General features: G+C 45.5%; 1 protein-coding gene and 1 long non-coding RNA gene across 4 annotated transcripts in view; one reads left to right on the forward strand and one right to left on the reverse strand.

Annotated features, from left to right (window-relative positions):
* The window catches only part of SYN3 (synapsin III), a 453,379-nt gene that overhangs the window by 324,707 nt on the left and 108,120 nt on the right, over positions 1–20,552 (forward strand). The gene's annotated exons all lie outside the window — the stretch shown is intronic.
* Positions 1–20,552, reverse strand: part of LOC309869428 — a 33,582-nt gene that overhangs the window by 7,962 nt on the left and 5,068 nt on the right. The window contains exons 2-3 of the long non-coding RNA XR_014314180.1: positions 7,816–7,908; positions 2,082–2,205 (exon numbers count right to left, since the gene is read on the reverse strand). This is a non-coding gene — a long non-coding RNA (uncharacterized lncRNA). The remainder of the gene's footprint in view (positions 1–2,081; positions 2,206–7,815; positions 7,909–20,552) is intronic.

A 20,552-nucleotide genomic window follows, 5' to 3' on the forward strand; every position in this document is an offset into this window, starting at 1 on the left:
TCATCAGCTAACTTTTAGGCACTGAAACCATGAACATGGATGTGAGCTTAGGACAGAACTCTCTGCAGCTTGGACATTTGCGAGCCAGGTGGAGAGCAAAGGATGCCGATAAGGAGAAACTAGAGAGGTAGGGAGGCAAAAGTGAGCATGAAAACCCACATGCTACCGAGATAGCCAGTCAGATGAAGACTGCAAAACAGCCTGTAGGTTTTGCAAATGACCTCACAAGTGACCTTGTGCAGACCAGTTTCCTGAGACTGGTAGATAAGGGGAAAAGGACAATTGATAGATTTATAATGAGACTTAGTGCAACTTCTCAGTTTTTGCTATTCATGAAAAAAAAAATTCATCCTTTGTCAACCACATTTCCTGAATTGAGGTACAGGAAAATGCAGTCACTGCATCAAGACGTCAGCTGTAACTTGGCTATAAGGGTATTTGGCAAGCAACTTACTTCCCTTCTTGGGGCATCAGCTTCCTCATCTGTAGACAAAGGTACTGGAAGAGACATACTCCTAAGTTTTCTCCCGGATCCAAAATTCTTTTCTCCTCCATTCCAGATGCTCTTTGGGGATGTCAGTGTTGATGAGGAAGGTGAAATAGGACTCAGGCACAGGGAAAGAGAAGGGCCCCCTTTAACTGCTACAGCTGCCCCATGGGGCTTGTTCCCTCTCGGTCTTGTTTGCTCCCCGGTCCTCCAAGGCGGCTGTTGGAGCCAATGATGAGAAACACATGTTTCTGGGCAGCCCTGGTGTTCCGCAGTGCCGCCAAGGGAGGGCAAAAAAGAAAAGGAAAAAAAAGAGAAAGGAAGGAAAGAAAAGAGCTTTGGTATTCTCAGCCTCCACAGACAATTCCCCCATTGATGTGCTGTGAGTCACGGCGGGCCGCCAGGCCATCGCGGTTTCTGAATCACTTCCTCCAAGAGGGGCTCTCCACTTGTTCCCTGAGCTGGTTTTGGCCAGGGCTGGAATGCAAGGAGGTTGGGCCCTTCAGAGTGCCTCTGACTGCTTTCCTCTTTACTGGAGCTCCAGCATCAGAGGTGGAGGTGCCAGACGCCAGGACAGGGGGCCTCAATGGAAGGTGGCAAAGGAGCAGGTTGAACTCGCTTGTTCCAGCTAATGGACCCTATGTCAGTGCTAAAACTCATGCCTCCCTCCCTGGTTAGAGATGGAAGTGAAGTAAAAACCCAGATTAAAGGCCACAGTTTTCTCCAGTGGGCACCAGACTCACCAAGTTTTCCATCTTCTTGACCTTGATTCTCTGGCTAGGTGGACAAGCTGATCTCTTGAGCAGAGGTAGATGTAAAGGTGATCCTGGCCATTCCTCCAACAACTCACATTAGTGTGTTTTGGAGTGCATCTCTTGATCTCCCATCTTTCCAACTTCCATTTTTGAGGACAAGGATATTAATGGCCCAAGATGCCCTTAACCTGGGTGATGGTATTCAAGCGAGAGTCTATTTTAAGTTCTTTCTTAGGATAAACTTCATTCATTCAACAAAGAGCTTTGTGCTCATTCGAGCTAGATTTTGCATAGACATCAGGGGTTCTGAGAGGAAATGAACATGGCCCTAGCTGGATCGAAGAGGAAGACTAATAAATGAACAATGTAATTTCAATATGGTAGGTGCTCTGGTGGAGGAGCACAGAGGAGACCATCAAACACAACTTAGGGATGGGGAAGCTCAGGGAAGGCATCCAGAAAGATTTGTTTGATTGAGTAAGTGACATTTAGTACCTTTTTCCTTTGTCTGGCCACCATTGCTCCCCATTCCCCCAGGTTTTTCCAGAAGATCAGTATGTTCACTGAACACTGGTGATGAGACCTCCTCTCAGCCCTTGTATGAGATGAAGGGTCTCCTCCACACCAACAGAGGGCACGGTTTCCCAATGACCTTGGCTGTTTGGGAAAATACTAGAATGCCGCCATCTTGTGGGCACGCTGAGCCATGTTTATTTTACAACTCTATGCTCCTGGGGACCTTATCAGAGATGGGTTGACCTGGAAGGAATGCCCAAAAGAAACGGTCTGGCATGGCTACTTATCTGATTGTACTTACAGGTGAAGGGTAAAAACAATACCTTTTAAGAAGTTGGCTCTGTCCACATGTAGCTGGCTGGTCTCCCCTTACGGTGGTAGCTTTGGACAAAAAGCTTCTTTAGAGCATGCACCATGTCTTCATCTTCTCTGTGTCTGCCACAACTTCTACCAAAAGATCAGGAAAGTAATAAGTGCTCAGCTCATGGATGTTAGATGGAATCAGTCACTGTAAACAATGAGCCAGAATAATAGCTAGGGCTCTCTCTGCCTTGTACCACTGTGTTCCTAGCACCTAGCACAGTGCCTGGAGTTACAAAAACATGTTACATGAATCAGTGAAATCAGACACTTGAAAGTAAAGTTCTAGAAACAACAAATGTTGTTTGCTGGAGGAGAATAGAGACATTGCCTTTATTGTCTAGTAGAACCTCCTCTTTCTTGGTTACAGCACAGAAAGGTACAATGATTTGCCCAAGGTCACACATCTAGTTTCAGAGCTGGGACTAGTGGGTATCACTTGTCACCTGACTTGCCACTATGGGTGCCTGGCCAGGTCATCCCATGCTTACGTGAAGAACAAAGCAAAGCAGCATATCTGTCTAGAGCAGACACTTGTCTATAGTTATTCTTGGTGGAAGAGCTTTCCAGTGAGAATTTCTGAAGTGTCTTCATAAGGACTCTAATACTGGCCTGTACTCCTGGGGAAATAAGGAATCTAGCTAGTGTGCTGAATATAGAGGTAAAGGATGTCTGGCAATCCAAGAAATATAGAAATAGCTGAAATGCAGTCACTGGACACAGAGAATGTGATGCAGAAAGTGCCACAGCTATATCATAGGGTCCACATGGGACCCTTGTCTCCCAGGAGAGCTCATGATATAGCCCATGTCTTGTTGGTGTATGGACTTGAGCTTCAGAGTGGGCATTGGATATCCAGATGAAGGAGAAGCCTGGCCCACATATAAGAACAAAGGGTCTGGCTGTCCCCCCAGTACATCCATAATGACCTCATTCTCTCCAGTTCACCCTCTGCCCTGTGCCACACTGATTTTTCTAAAAATCACCTGCTTAGACTATCCATGGCCCTCCATTGCCAACAGGATAGAATCCAAATACCTTTGGCTTCCTTTTTCATCTGGCCCATTACACCTCTTTAACCATATGTTTCATCCCTTATCACCTATCCCTTCACACCTTGATCACCCTGCTTGCCTGTCTTGAGTAGGTTCCAGGCCTAGGAACTCACCACTTGTTACCACTGGAACCTTAAGGAAATCACTTACCTCTCCATGCCTCCAATTCATCATCGGTGAAATGGAGATCCAAGTGCATCTACCAGACCATGCCATTGTGAGAATTGATTTAACCGAATGTGAAGCTTCTAAACAGTGCCTAGCACATGTATGTTGTCAAAATATGTTAGGGATAGTTACTATTACTATCACTAAGTCTACCATGCTTCCTCATGCTCCCATCCCTTTGCAAATTCTATTCCCTATGCCAGAAAAATCCTGCCCTGCCTTCTCCTTCTGATGGACAACAGCTCATCCTTCAAGAACTAGCTTAATGTGCCCTTTTTAACCACAGAGGAAATTAATTGCACCCTCATCTTTGTATACAACCTACTGCAGGTTCATCAGAAATCCCACTGACACCCTGAAACTCCCCATCAGTCACATGAGGTAATGGCATCTATGGATCATGATGCCTCATGGATCAGATGGGTAACTCCATTGTCATCCTACAGACTGTGCAAATTACAAAGCCCTTGACAAGCATGAGAGATGTGTATTTTTATAATTTGAGAAGGAATGTCAGCCACCCTGCTTCTGACCTACTAGGGCTGGATCAGCCTGTCCCTTGCTATAGTGACCCAAGACCCAGCCTTCAGCAGTGTCCTCTCCCTCTCATACACACTAGCTCCATATGCAGCCCAGGTCACCCACGCTTGCTTCCCAGGCACTGGCAGCTCCTGGCCTACCCATCCAGGGAAGGCTGGGACTGGCTGTTAGCACAGGAAGACAGCTTCTCATCCACCTCCTTCTTCCAGTTCCTCCCCGCCCCCCACCCCAGACTCTGGGAGCCACCTTGGCTGCCCTCATCTCCCCAGTAAGGCTCTGCCTTAACTTTTAAAAGTAAATTTTACTGTGTTTACCATAAAACGGAAAGGTCCCCTCGTGGCCCCCCACTCATTCTCCCTTGTTCCTCCCTCCTCCCCCATAGTTTGTTTTAACATCTTCAAAGCCATCTCAGGGCCTTTAACAACCCTTCCTTCAGGCACTCATCAAGCGTTGTGTGAAGCACTTACTCTCTGCAAGGCATTGTGGGAGATTTCAGCAATGAAGAAGAGGCAAACAATGGGCTGGAAGGAAGGAAGGGGTGGCAAACGTGTGTTGGTCTGCTCAATGCCAGCGCCATGTCAGATACTTAGGTCACTCCCCTGAATTTGCACCCCTTGGGGTAGGTTTTTTTTACATAATCCCCACTTCATTTCAGACACAGCTGAGATTAGGGAATTTACCTGAAGTGACACCACTACTCACTGGCAGAGGTAAAGTTTAAAACCTGCATCATTTCCCTAAACCATGCCTTCCTATAACACATGGCACAGTAAGAGAGATGCATGCAATATACGGCGAAGGGGCGTCCAGAGCCCAGGGATAAGCATTCTGAAGGCAGTTTTGGGTCAGATATCATCTTTGTCAACTGTTCACAAACACCCAAAACCGCTGTATTTCTTCCCTTTTCTTTAGACCCAACTTTAGCTCCAAACTTGCTGGAGAGAGCTACCGATCTATCATTTGAGTTATAAGATGATGTCTCCCTGTTCCCTAAAACAGACACTGGGCAACTGGGTGGCACCAAGAATGCTAGCAAAAACTTACAAAGAATGCATTACACATGAGAATTTCACCTAGATGCTTTCTGTGCGCTGACTCAGTACAACAACCTGATAAAGCTAGTGCTATTATTATCATCATTTTCGTAATAAAGACACAGGTACAGAGAGTGAAGAAACTGGCCTAAGATTACACCGCTAGAAGTGGCTGAGCTGGGATGTGAGCCCGGAGAGGCTGGCTTTGGAGTTTGGGCTCTAAGGAGTTCACTGTGCTGCCTCTTAATGGTTTAAAATACAAATACTCTACAGATGGGGCACTCGTGTGCTGGACAGCATGCCAGATGCTAGGGATACAATGGCAAGCAATTATGCATGGTCCCTGCCCTCATGTAGCCCAACCTCTCAAGGGGAAATCAGCTATCTATAAGCCGGCAATTTCAATAGTTCGGTCAGTGGCCTGGAGGTCAACAGATACAAGGTTATGAGTGGGCTCCAGATTCTGCCTGAGTTGGAATCTCTTTTCCTCTACTTCCCGGAGGTGTGGTCTTGGGCATATTAGCAAACATCTCTGTGCCTCTATACTGTCAGTATCTATACCTCAGGGCATCACTCTGGGAAGGATTAAATGAGATAATATGGAGAGATGGTTAACCTAGTGCGACATGCTACTTAGCTTTGATTCCTGATTCAGTCACTTCCTAGCTACATGACCTGAGCATTATTACCCCTCTGTGCCCCAGCTTCCTCATTGAGTGGGAATGATAGTATCTACCTCATAGGGTCATCATCAGAATAGAATGGGTAAATGTAAAACATGTAATCTATGAGCGCTTGTTATAAAATAACTGTCATTAACAGTTGAATCTATCCTCCCAAATATCACCAAATGTTACCACTAAATCCACTATACTTCCTCATGCTTCCATCTCTTTGCACATGCTGTTTTCTATACCTGGCATGCCCACCCCTACCTTCTCTCTCAGATAGACCACAGCTCATTCTTCAAGGTCCAGCTCAATACCCCCTTCTGCTGCCTCTTATAGCCCCTGCTGGAAGTTAATTATCTCACCTTTGCACATGTCCTTCGTTCCCGACCCTCCCTTGTGCTCGGCAGACATGGGGCTAAATGCTGAGGACTCTGTGACACTTCCTTCCTAATTCCACATTGAATCATGTTGCCTGGGATCAAAGATGACTGTTAGTGGATTCTAAAATTTAGTAATGAACTTAAAAATGAGATGTCCTATGAGAGAGTTGTTAGAAACTCTCCCCCAATATAGGGCCTATTATTGAATATGCAGTTTACTCTATATTTAATATTACTATTAGTCTATTGCGTGATGTTATTTATTGGCTGGAGCTGTAAAGCATGTGGATTTCTAATACAAAATCATTTGTGTTCTGGTTAGGTGGATTTTGTTTGTTTGTTCCTGAGACCCTAAAGAAAGAATTAAAACAGGTATCTAGCAGGAACTGAGAAAGAGTCTTACAACCCATCCTACATTGTCATGTATTCATGCCTGCCTCTCTCACTGGCACTGCCAACCTCACTGAGGTCTGCCTGGGTCAGACCAGTCTCTAACTGAATGTGAGTGGCCCCTGACAGAAGGCTCACCTGGGCCTGGCAGCAACAACCTTCCTTAACAAGAGCCCCTGCCACCTCTCCACTAACTTCCGACTGCCCCTCAGGCACTCACGGAGGCCTCTGCTTCCTTTCCATGTCACAGGAAAACAGACGGCGTCTCCAGAGTGCAGAATCAGGCTCTCTGGGCTGAGGCTGATAGAGCACAGGGAGGCGGGGGCAGGGAGGATGCCTGTGAGGAGGTCTCTTCCCAGAAGTCCAAACGAGAATCAGGCAGAAGTCCCCTCTCCCCCTCACCTTCCTCATCAGCTTTTTCCTCAAACCAGAGAGGTCCTCAGAAATGGCACTTTAACTCAGGAGTTGCAGGCACCCCGCTTCTCACCAGCCCCTCCCTCTGCTTTTCTCTCTCTCCCTGTCCTCCTCCCATAGACCCTGGAGGTGAAAGCTGACTTTATTTTCCCTCCTCTCTGGACTTCCCTCTATCATGTCTTTCTCCCACGGGCATTTGCCCTTATGGTTCCGCTTAAAGAACAACTTATATACAACTAACTACAATATGAAGTAGAAAGTGGTCAACGCCAAGAGATAAGGGACAGGTGCTGAGACATTCCAAGGCATGGACCCCAACCCCAGCACAGAGAAGCAAAAAGCTGAACAGGTAGGAGAGGGCCAGGCGTGGCATCTTGGGAGTGCAGGCTTTAAGCTGGATATTGACCTTCGGCCGGGAGAGAGAGACCATTCCAAGAGTGACACAGCAGGGCAAAGGCTCAAAGACAGGAAGTCATGGGGCACCTGGGTGGCTCAGTAGGTTAAGCCTCTGCCTTTGGCTCAGGTCATGATCTCAGGGTCCTGGGATCAAGCCCCACATCTGGCTCTCTGCCCAGCAGGGAGACTGCTTCCCCCTCTCTCTCTGCCTGCCTCTCTGCCTACTTGTGATCTCTCTCTCTCTCTGTCAAATAAATAAATAAAATCTAAAAAAAAAAAAAAAGAGTCATGAGGCAAGTTGTCCTGTTTGAATGGCATATGAAGGGAGAACATGAAGGGGACCAGGGGAAGATAAGGCTGGGGCCAGACCACAGGAGGCATTGAATATGGAGTCAAGGGACTTGATCAGGGGTCGCTTGAGGAGGTCACCAAGGACAGATTCATTTTTAAAATCAGGTAAGACTGGAACCAGGCTCTGAGAAGGTGAAAAGGTAGCAGAATGAGCAGGATGGAGTTGAGGCTGGGAGTAGAGTTCAGACAAAAAAAGTCAGGATGAAGGGGAGTAGAATGGTAAGGTACATGAAGGATATGAAACAGACAATAAGCTTTAAGCAGTCTGGCCAGTCCAGACTGCTCCTAAGGGACTTACCTATTGGCTGTGACCAGTCTCTTCTCTAAGGCATGGGGCCAACAGGAGACATCTGGGCACTGTAGTCCCACACATAGGTCCCAAGAGCTGCCTCTGTCCAGGTAAACAGTTTTTGGAAGAAGTCGTGGGTGAAGCCAGGCAGGTAATAAAGGTCAGTGTTACTTGTTCACAGAAAATACCTCTCTCTTACATTCCATGGGCCAGAGAGCAAGGGTGGGAAAAGAAGCTGGCAGGTGGAGATGGATGCATTTCCTGAACATTCACTCTAATCTTCAGGTGGTATTTGCAGATTAAAGAAATTGAGCCTCAGGGACGTTGAGCAATTTTCTCAAGGTCACAAAGCTGGCAAATGGCAGAGTAAGAATATGCACCTAGGCTTACTGACCAGATCCACTCAATACACTGTCTTCTCCGAAACACGCTTCTCTCCTCCTGACCCCCAGCCTTCCCCCCCCCTCCCCCCGCATCTCCTGATTGGAAGTTGTCTGCCATGGAGGAGCGAACTAAAATTGTCTCCTACTGGGAGACCTCCCACTAAAACATAGTGTCAGCCCAGTACCTGCAGACCCCGGGCCAGGATTTGGTTCGAAGTAGGTCCCAGTATTTTATTTTTTTAAGATTTTATTTATTTATTTGACAGACAGAGATCACAAGTAGGCAGAGAGGCATTCAGAGAGAGGAGGAAGCAGGCTCCCCGCTGAGCAGAGAGCCCGATGCAGGGCTCGATCCCAGGACCCTGGGATCATGACCTGAGCCGAAAGCAGAGGCTTTAACCCACTGAGCCACCCAGGCGCCCCGGGTCCCAGTATTTTTGTTTCAACTTGTTTTCTTACCTTCTTTTTCTTCCTTTTTTTTTTTTTTTTTTTTTTTTTTGTCTTGCCTTGTTTTTCAAAGGAAAGAGGGAGAAAATGTACGGGGCTGGGAAAAAGCAGTGGCTGGAAGGCAACTTGATAACTGATGATTTTCTGAGTGCTTCAGCCTGAAGGAAGCCAACAGCTGCAACATATTGGTTACATGGAAATCATTAAGTCATTCTGGGAAGGAATGACAAATGTGTGCGCCTGTGTATATATGGTAGACATGTGTTTACGTATGGAGCGAGGCACCCACAGAGGGAATTGCCTCAATGCCGCCTCCAGGCCAAGAGAAGAAAAGAGAAATTCAAATAAAGCCCCATTGCAGGAGATGACTCTGAAAATCAAATTCTTGTTTAACATGAAGCTTGAGCTTCAAACTTAAGAGGAAATCATTTCTTCCTTGACATCTAATCGGAGATGGGCTCCCTTTAGCAAGAGGTAGCATGGTGGGGTAGCATCTGCCTGGACAGGGTGTGAGGAGCCCTCTGTTGTGACTTCTTTGTAACTAGAATGTGATCCTGAGGAAATTTCTGTCCTCTTTTGGGTCTCAGTTCCTCAAATATAAAGTGAGGGGGTTTGACGGGATGGTCTCTGACATTGCTTCCTGCTCTGACAGTCTGTCAGTGTGCAGTGCATCCTTATAGCATAAATTCTGAGACTGAGCTACTGCTCTTAGAAAGAGCTAGCTGTCCCCCCCACCCCCACCCAAAAAAGGGTTTCCTCTAGTAAAACCAGATTTTTATATAAATCTCATTTGCCTAGTTGCATGTATCTGTTAACATTCACAATTACGTTATGCCCCAAAACTAACTCCCTAGGTATAAGACAATGAAAGATAAACAATTATTTACTTCCAGCAAAGGTGCTCACTCCCCAGACCTGGATGCACAGAAGGACAGAAGCACATCATGGTTTCTGGGACAAAGAACTAGCTTCTCCAGGCTTGGCCTCTGAATTAGTAACACATGGACTGGGAGGCACCTGAACCCACCTCGACCCACTTGAGGTCTGTCCCTGGGCCATGGAGAAATCTGGCTGTCATTGCTACTTTAAATGTGTGTGTTGGGGTGGGAACTTCAGGAAGAAAAGAGCAGAAGCTAGCTCTTGGTCAGACCCAATTTGATCCTCTTGACCCTCAAGGTAGATACCATTTTCATCTCTGTCTTCAAGTAACTGGCAGAGGTTGGACCCAAACCAGTGCTTCTACATTCCAATAGGTGTAGACTCTTAACCGTAATATTCTAATGCAGGATCTCTCAACCTCAGTACCATTAATATTATAGACTAAGTAACTCCTGGTTGTGGGCATGTTATGGACTCAATATTTGTGTCTCTGCAAAATTCTTATGTTGAAACCCTGACCTCCAATGTGATGGTATTTGGACATGGCATTTGGGCTTTATGAGAGAATTAGGTTTAGTTAGGTGAGGGGGCTAGGACCTTTGAGATGGGATTAGTGCCCTTTATAAGAGGAAAGAGGGATTTCTCTTTCTGTTCACATTCATACGCCTGGAAAAGACCACATGAGTACACAGAAAGAAGGTAGCTATCTACAAACCAGGGAAGAAGGCTCTCACCAGGAACTGAATCTGCCAACACCTTGATCTTGGACTTCCAGACTGCATAACTGTGAGAAATAATTGTCCGTCACTTAAACCACCCAGTCTATGTTATTTTGTTATAGCAGCTCCAGCTGACCAAGACAGGGAACATTGTAGAATGTTTAGAAACATCCCTGGCCTCTACCCATTAAATGCCAATATCAATCTCTCTAGCTGTGACCACTAAAAATATATCTGGATATTACTAAATGTCTGCTGAAGGGGAAACTTGGCTCTAGGTGAGAACCACTGTTCTAATGTCAACCCATGGTAGGAGGAGGAAATGGCAGCCACAAGGCCTATAAAACACCATACTCAAATTCAAGTCCAAGGAATGAATCCAGAGATACAGTTGGGTGTGGCATCAGTAGCAATTAGGAAATCATGGAGCAGATCAGATACATGGCAAGCAGGTCCGTGATTTCAGATAGGAACAAACTATGATATTCAGAGCACCTCTTTGTGAACAGATGTTAAGAATGGCTGAGTTGATGGGGCACATGGCTGGCCCAGCCAGTAGAGTATGTGGCTCTTGATCTTGGGGTCCTGAGTTCAAGCCCTACATTAGGCATAGATCCTACTTAAACACACACACACACATGCACACACACACATACACACAGAATGGCTGAGTTGGCATACATCTGAACAGGCATTGTTGAACTTAGTTCAAAGTCTTTTCATTCATTCACTCAAGAACCATGTGTCAAAGGCCTGCTCAGTTCCAAACACTGAGCTGGCCCTGGGAAGCCAAGATGAATGAGCAGTGCCTTCCAGAAGCATGCATTCTGTAGAGAAAGGAATGTTAATAATGGCATTGGTAATAACAACCTTAACCAGATGTCAGATGGAGATCTCCTGATCCTTCAGCATCTAAGGGAAATTCCTTGGCCTCCCTTGGGTTTTTGCTTGTCCCTGGTGGGCTCATTCTCTCCAGTACACACAGTCTTTAGGGCACCGTTATCCCCCAGGCCATCATCCCACAGCATATCAACCATAACATCAAGTACAGCTGCTTCTCCCATTCCCACCACAAACAACAACCTCTCCCACTAGGAATGGTGTATTTAGTAAATGCACTGTTGACCATAATCAGGTCCAAGGAAGGGGTCTCATCTCATGACACAGAGTCTTCCTTGCCCTCTCATCTTCATCCTCAATACTCTCCCAGTTCACCCAATCTCCAAAATCTCATTTTCCTGTGCAGGGCATTCCCTGACACCTATGAGGCCTTGGCTCTAGCTTATGCCAGACCCTTAAGGAAGTTTGCCTTCCATCCCAACCACTCACCAAACTATTTTCCCCACAAAATCTTCCCTCCCTAAAGAGAATTGTGGAAGCAGCTGTTAGAAGTTGATAAATAGATTCATACCAATATAGTATGACTTGGTATTAATAATAATATTTGGGGCACTCTACCTAATGTTAGGCAATGAGCTAAGTGCCTAATGGGCATTATTTCATTTAATAATAGAATGGGATCATTACAACACTGTGCAGTAAACATCAGCAGAGTAATTCAGACCATACTCTCTAGTGTTCAAATCTCAGTCTCTTAATAGCTGTATGAGCTTGGGTTTTTCACTTCACTGCCCTGTGCCTATTCCTTTTTTGTGTGTGTGTGTAAAAATTTGTAAAATTGGTTAATAGGCATATTCCCTATTCCTATTAGAGTTGTGGCAGAGATTGGAAGGGTAAACAAAGGTGTAAAGTGCTAAGAACAGTGTCTGGCACTTAGTACTCACTCAGTAAATGTTGGCTGTTACTTATCACTGAAGGATTAAAAGAGGGATTTGGGATTGAGTCTGCTTATGACAGGGACAGATCTCATGGCAGGAGAATGGAGGAAGTGTTCTAAAGGATGAGCAAGAATTTGATGCCCTGAATTTTATGAAATGAACCCCTGCTGGTCATGCTTTCTCAACCTTGTCAGCTTTCCCTCTTGGTTTTCCCCCATCAATTTCTCATTCCCACAAGGCTCAGTGAGACACTTGGGAAAATATTTTCCAAAATAAATTTCAGTCATCATTTGACCCAAACCATCCGACTCTGTGACCCAGCCCTGTCTACTAATGTTACCACCCTGTCCCTATTTAGACTGAGGTTTTATAACCACCCAGCCCTTTGCCAGGGCTTCCCTGTCCCGCCCCCTCCTGTCTGAGTCATCCTGTGATGTCATAGTCCTAGATTTATGATGTTGGCCAATGTGGTCTCAGGGATGACTATAGACAGGACCAGCCTTAGGCCCAGCTGTGAAACCAGTCATATGGTGTTCTGCCTCCTACCACCCCATTCTTCCATGATGTAGTGGAAAGATCATGTTCTGGGACTCTTGGTCACCTCCAAGCTCTGTTCTTTCCCCTGCATGACCATGGACTGGAAGAGCTTTCTCCACGTCCATTTCCTTAGGTTTCTCCAAGTCTTAGTAAACAGGGATGTTTGAGGACCAAATTCAAAAGCTAAGTAAAAGCGCCTGAGCAGGTGCATAGTAGGGGTCATCAACAACTATCAACACAATTATCGTGCATTAAAGGGCACCCCAAAGCTCAGTGGCTGGAAAAACAGCCATTGTGAGGGAATTAGCTGATGCAGACTGGGCCTTGCAGGGCTTGGCTCTGCATGGACTAGCCAGCTGGCCAGGAAATCCTCAGGAGGGCCTTGTCCAAGCACATGCTACCCCACTGTTTGCTTCCTGCCTGCTAGTATTCTGTTGGCCAAAGCAAGTCACATGGTGATATCCGCAATTAAGAGCAGGGATGTATATTCCTCCTTGGAGGAAACTCCAAGGCACCAGGCAAGAAGTGGGATACAGAGAGGGGGAAGAATTAGTAACAATGAGGCACGCACTGACAGTATACGGTCAGGACATACTTGTTTCCTTACTTCCAACTCTTCCCCCACACCCAAGGTCTCTTGGTTTCACTTCAGTCCTCATCCAAACTCACTGTGAGAATGTGAAATAGGTGAAGGGGACTAAGCGGTACAGACATGTAGTTATAAAGTAAGTAAGTCATGGAGCTAAAAAGTGCAGCATGGGCAGGACAGTCAATAAGACTGTAGTAATGCTATGTGGTGACTACACTTATTGTGGTAGCTCTTGTGCAACATACAGAATTGTTGAATCATCTGGTTGCACACCCGAAACTAATATAACATTGTATGTCAACTACACTTAAATTAAAAAAAAAAAAGGATTTTAAAAAAACACGCACTGTGAAGAAAGAATATAAAATTCCCAAGCTCATCAAATAAGCAACCAGTAATACCTCAGTATTCCAAGGGTACTTTTCTAACAACAACAACTGTAATTGTTCACCTTGGTATTTACTGTGCAGCAATCTCTGTATTCAGTTTCTACTCTATGTGCATTATGTCATTTAATCCTTACAACAACCCTGTGAAGTAGTATCTTCTCATCTTTTGTTCTTTTCTTTTCTTATTTGTTTAAAATCAATTAATTAACACATGGTGTATTACTAGTTTCAGAGGTAGACCTTAGTAATTCATCAGTTACATTTAACACCCAATGTTCATTCCATCAAGTGTGCTCCTTAGTGCCCATCACCCAGTTGCCCCATTCTCATTTTATAGCTAAAGAAACCAAAGCTTTGAGAAGTTAATCAACCTTCCGAAGGTCATAGCCTCAAAGTCAAGTCTCAAGTGCATATGTATTGCACCAATGCTGTGTGCTTCCCATTATGCCCTTGAGGGCAGAGTTCTGACTGGAGACAAAACTGAGTGTCCCAGACTTCAATCATCAGTCACAAACTGTACAAGTTTTACCATATTCATGAACTATCCATAATTTTAATTCATAGAATCATTAACTATTCTTTAAATTTGGTCCATTTTAACTTAAATGTATTTTTAAAAGATTTTATTTATTTATTTATTTATTTATTTATTTATTTATTTATTTGGTTGTTTGTTTGACAGAGAGAGAGAGAGAGATCACAAGCAGGCAGAGAGGGGGGAAGCAGGCTCCCCGCCGAGCAGAGTGCCCATTGTGGGACTCAATTCCAGGACCCTGAGATCACAACCTGAGCCGAAGGCAGAGACTTAACCCACTGAACCACCCAGGTGTCCCTTAAACGTATTTTAAAAGAAACTCTATGATGCCCATAAATGGAAAACCAATGTCTCCTTCCATAAACAAAAGAAGGGAACCACAAAAAGGTTTACAAAAACAAAGAAACATTATGAAATTCATGCTAGAGACCCTTGTCATCTGTGAGCTCCAAGAGCAAGTTGAAAGTTGGCAGGTGTGGGGATAAAGTACACCAAGCCAAGACTCTCCTTGATGGAATCCGAAGGCTGGACAGTCACTTTGGAAGAGAGTAACCTTCTAATGATGTACTCCAGTCTATTCGGCACTACTTCTAAGCATCACCAATATCCTTGCAGGGACCACCAGGAACTCCAGCCCAGCCTCCTAGGACTACCACCTAAGAGGAAGAGCCCTCAGCAAAAGACCCCAAGAGACTTTCTTAGAGATCCTTTGATCCCACTCCTGCTGACCTTGGGTTTGGTCTCCAAATGTCCCTAGAGAAGGGACATTTTTGATGGTGTCTTCCACAGGCAAAGGCCAGTTTCCTCATGACATAGAGAATAAGGGGAAGAGAGAAAATCCAGATAGGTAAAACAAGTAACCAGACCAGCTGCGAGCTGTAGCAGTCCCAGGGATATACACACCCGGGCTGATTCAAGTCCCAGAGAGGTCCACTTGGTTGTCCAGCCACACCAGGCAGGGGCTTCTGGGGAATTAGCCTTGTCTTTTACCCTGATGGCTTCTTACTGTCTGTGCAGAACTGCTCACCAAAAATCCCCCCACCAGAAGCCCAGCATGTCTCCACTCACACCACCTGCCCCACCTGAAATACACACCATTAGCCTGTCTCCTCTGAAATCGAACCACAAAGGAAAGGGACACACACGTGCTGTCACTGTATTCCTGCAACATTCATCTCTGTCTTTCCCACCATATCTTTGTTTCTCAGATTTCCCACAAAGCCATCCCCATCAAGTGCCTCCACCCTTCACTCCAACCTGGGAAAACCTCACCCAGAGTTTGCAGAGCCTGGAGACACCTTGAGAGGGTATCCCTGCATCTGTAACACTGCTTTGATATCCTCCTGGAGAACCTCTTATAATACATTCTGCTCTGTCTTTATATATCTATCATCTATCATCTATCAAAAACATCTAATGCAGAGAAGTACTCAAGAAATGTTTAACACTCAGACATAAACCTTTATGACAACTGCCAACATCAAGCAAGCATGTGAGTAGGAATCTCAGCCCACCACCATCCCAAATGAGTCAGATGTAAGAAATGGAACTGGATTTTTCTATGGTTCAACTGATTTTCTATTTCAAGCACTGACATGGACAACATCCAGTCAATTTGGGGTTCCCTCGCTTTCTCCTAGAGTTGTGCCCAAGTTTGGGAGCTCTATTTAGTTCCAAGGTATTGGGAGGGAACAGTCAGTGTCAGTGTCATTGGTCCAACTCGTATCACTGGGATGTCTGTCACCTATGGTCCTGAGTGGATGGTCCCCCCAGGTCGAATCCAATCATTTCCATTCCTTTGGTTCCTTTCTGGTCCCTCTGCTGCTTCTTTGTCCCTCTGGGATGCACAGGAATCTTTCTGCTCTTCTTAGACCTCTCATTAGGCACAGAAAGTTCTGCTGGAGGCTCCATCCACCTACCATTTTTTCTCTAGAGCCCTGCTGCCTCCCCAGTGATGTAGTTCTCCTAGAAAATGGTATATAAGTCCCCTCTGCACCTGAATCCCACAAAACCTCCTTGGGATTTCCCTCCTGCCCCCCATTACCCCACGTTGTGGAAGGAGGATAGAACTCCCTATTCCCTCCCCACAAAAGTATCCACGTTTATGGTTTTACCTCCTCATCTCCCCTTTCTCCCAGACAAGGGAATTCTTTTTCTCCTCTTAGAGATGAGAGACTTTGCTCTCCCAAATCTATAGCCTGCTATGCCATGAAGGGTTTTGGTTTTCCTAAGGACTTAGGTTTTGAAACTCAAAAGCTGGGAGGTATTTCCTTTTTTCTTGGTTTTTTACTGTCACATCCCTTTCCTGAGGCAGTGACCACAGAACAGCCAAATGTCTCAAATCAGAAAGGATCTCAAGGGCAAAAGACAAACCAGAGCAAAAAAAAATCACCAGTTAATTTTTCAGAAACATTATCCAGCCTCACAAACATTAAACAAACATGAAAGCACATGCTACTTTTAGAACAAATACAGCAGCCAAGTTTAAGATACAAAGAGGTATTTTTCTGCTGTTCCTACATCCTTTGCTCTTTCTTTTTTAAAAAGATTTTATTTATTTGTTAGAGAGAGAGAGAGGGAGAGAGAGTGCGCGCGTGTGCGCATGAGCGAACGCATGAGTGGGGGAGAGGCAGAGGGAGAAGTAGACCCTCTGCTGAGCAGGAAGCCCAAACCCAAGCTTCCTCCCAGGACCCTGAGATCATGACCTGAGTTGAAGTCAGACACTGAATTGACTGAGCCACCCAGGCACCCTTCTTTGCTCTCTTCTAACTATTCTTCGGCTTAAGGAAGGATATTGAGTCCCTTGTATATGACTTTTTAATTTCTAAGAAAAATGTTGCAGAGGAAGGAAAATCTGTTAAAACACCCCTTTTTACCTCTAAGGCCTCTCCCAGTTCTGCTCCATCTGTATTTTCTTAGAACTGAAGACCTCTTCTTCCCCACCCTACCTTGCCATCCTCCTACCCCTTAATGGTTTCACACCCTGACATTGGAAATCATTCTCAAGAGTCAAGCTGGGGAGACATCTGGGTGGCTCAGTGAATTAAGGATCTGCCTTCAGCTCAGGTCATGATCTCGGGGTCCTGGGATCGACCCTGCAAGCTCAGTGGAGAGTCTGCTTTTCCCTCTACCCCTTCCCCCACTCATGCTCTCTATTTCTCAAATAAATAAATAAAAACCTTAAAGAAAAAAAAGAAGAATTAAGCCGGAGTCTGAGTTGTGAGGCTCAGAGGTCTAGTAGAGGCTTCGTGATTCCAGAGACTCGAACCAGGTTCTCCCCTACTGCCTCAGCTTTTGGAGAACAGCAAGAAAGAGAAGTCCTAAAGACTTCAAACCCCCTCACAGCCTCCCCGAGAATGGAAGGAGGGAGGAGGCCAGAGGTGGAGAGAGGCTACTCCTAAGGGGATTTCTTCACTTCCTAGCAGGCTGCAGGACACAAACGTGTTTGTTTAGGCGAGAAAGGAATGTCATTGATTGCTCCGTGGTGGTGGTAAGGGGAAAACAAAAATAATCTGCCCAGCAGTTCACTCTGCTTCCTGTGCATGTGTCTGTGTGTCTGTTTGTGGGCCTAGCCAGCTCCCTGCTTGTTTGGGCTGGAAAGGATTCATTTGGGAGCATTAAATGGAGCCAGGGCCTGCTGCAGATGCACCCCCAGAGCACCTGACACTCACCTGGCAGGACAGCTGCCACCTGGCACCCAGAAGGAGGATCTTTTTCTTAGTTATAGCTTCTAGGAGTGGAGAAGGTGCCTCCCTCCCCTCCTTCTCCCTCCTCTGTCAGCATCGGGCCCTGTATATATGGCCTCACATGACTCTCTCTTTATGCCTCTTGTCTCCCCAATAAACTGTGGGCTCCCTGAAGGGTAGCAATTCATTCAAATTCCCTTCCATATCCAGTTTGGGCAGAGAGTAGGTTCTTGCCTACAGTAGGTGCTCAGTAAATGTTTGTGGAACTGAACTCTTCCTCCCACCTCCCTCCTTTTCTTTCCTTCCACCATCTGTCTTTTTTTTTTTTTTAAGATTTTATTTATTTATCAGAGAGAGAGGGAGAGAGCGAGCACAGGCAGACAGAATGGGAGGCAGAGGGAGAAGCAGGCTCCCTGCAGAGCAAGGAGCCCGATGTGGGACTCGATCCCAGGACGCTGGGATCATGACCTGAGCCAAAGGCAGCTGCTTAACCAACTGAGCCACCCAGGCGTCCCGATTCCTTCCACCATCTGTCTTACCTCTTTCCTTAATCACATTCTCTCAGTCAATGCTCTGAACAATCCTATAAGGTCAGTACTATTATCCCCATTTTACAAATGAGAAGGCTAAACTCAAGGTCAACTGCACCCAGTTGAAAACTATTGTAGCTTTAAAATACTGGGATTTGAACATGGGTCCTTCTGATTTCTTCATCTAGAGCTTCCCCCTCAGTCCCTCCTCTCTTCTCCAGTTGTCCTCCCTCTAAGAGCCTGCTCTGCCTCCACATATCTCTGATTCCCCTCCTAAATATTCTTACATACCTTGACTGTTGATTTCAAAGACACACTGGGCTTCTGATTTCTGGAGAGAGATTAGGTGCCACAAAGAAAGTGTGAGCATGAGTTTCATGCAGATCTCTACCCAAATATCACCCCTCAAAGATTTCCCTGTTTCTTCTTTTTAAGCTCATCTTATAAAATGTAAAGTGCATGCATATTTGATCATGCTCATAATGAATCTGCATAGTAATACAAGTATAATTTTTAAATGGCTAAGCACAAATAACGTCATACATTGAGATGCATCTGCAAATTGTTTACATTGGGCATTGATCAGAAAAGCTCAGGATGGGACACTGACCACGTTCCAGGTGCCTCACAGCCCCCTTCTGCAAGAGGGAGGGCATGCTTAACTAGAAACACAGTGAGACGCTTTCCAGAGGAAATGTACTGGAAGTGGGGGCTCCCACCTTTGGAGGCCAAGGGGGATCAGTCTGCACCCCTGTGAATCCAGCAGTGCTTAATTTGAGAAACCAGAAAAGGGTTCCTCAAACGGTGGGGTACCCCTCACCTCCCTCAGAGGCCATTTGTTTGGCTCTTCTTCTAACATTACTGAGATATCATCTGCATATCATACACTTCACCTGTTTAAAGTGTGCAAGTCAGTAGTTTTTAGGATATTCACAGATCTGTGCAACCATCACCACCTTCACCTTAGAAAGGTTTCCTCCCCCTGAAAAAAGACCTTGTAGCCATGAAGGGTCACTGCACACTCCCTCCTCTCCCCTACTGCCCAGCCCTAAGCAACTGCTAGTCTGCTGTCTCCTAGATTTGCCAATTCTGGACAATTCCTTTTCTGTATGTTTGGCCTTTTTTTTCCCCCCCCACTTATAATCTTCTCAAGGTTCATCCATGTTGTAGCAGGTGTCAGAATGTCATTCCTTTTCAGGGTGAAATTAATATTGTGTGGACATACAACATTTTGTTTGTCCATTAGTCAATTAATGGACATTTAGGCGCTGTCCATCTTTGGGCTAATATGAATAATGGAGCTATAAACACTTAATATGCTTTTTTGTATGGACATATATTTTTATTTCTTATTTCTTACTTATTCTTCTTTCTTCAGATACCTGGGAGGGGAATTGTTGGGTTAAGCACACTTGTTTAAAATGCACATTCTTGGGCCTCCAGAACCTCTGTATCAGACCCTGGGAAGAGGCCTGGAGTGCATAGTTTCACATGTTCCCCAGGAATCCCAAAGGGCCCGAGAGCTCAGAACCAGTAAACACATGAGCCCCACCACTCAGGTCCCAAGGAAGAAAGACACTCACCCCACCTGATGGCCTATATTTTAACCACCGCTCACTAACATTTGTGCATTATTTATTTCCGCTTTTCTCTTATGTGATGATGCCATGAAACCACACTGAATCCTCACAGCCGATCTGAGAGACTGGTATCATTGCTCCCATATTTCTGTAAAGAGACAGAGGAGCCGACGCCCAGGTGCACCCAGCTATAAGCTACAGGGCAAACCAGGGGTTCCAGACTGGAAACCCTGTGCTTATTTATAATACCTCTTCTGACTCTGTTTTCTCAATCAAGGGTGGACCCATGTGCTCAGGCAAGTATTGAGTATATTTATGGACAACTGAGTGGCTAGGATCTGGAGTCCTACCTGCTCAACTCCTTCCCTATACCAACAGAGGCCCCCCACAGTCCTTTGATAGAACCCCTAGTGCTCTGAGGAACATAGTTTGAAAACCACTGGTCTAGGAATTCTAAGCCATCCTTCAAGGAGGTTTTAATCTCCTTGATTACCATTTCATTAATTCCATTTCATTAATTCACCAAACATTTCTAAACAGCTGTCTTATGCCAGAGTCTGTAGTAGATTCTGGGAACATCCCCCCCCCCCCAAAAAAATGTTCCCAGGGGGCTTATAGTCTAGCAGGGGACCAAGAAACAATGTAAGTGATAAACTTGTGATATCAGTAGTTCATACCTGGGAGTATGGGCAGA

The sequence above is a fragment of the Mustela nivalis genome, assembly GCF_964662115.1.
Source record: "Mustela nivalis genome assembly, chromosome: 7".
Classification (NCBI taxonomy): Eukaryota; Metazoa; Chordata; class Mammalia; order Carnivora; family Mustelidae; genus Mustela; species Mustela nivalis.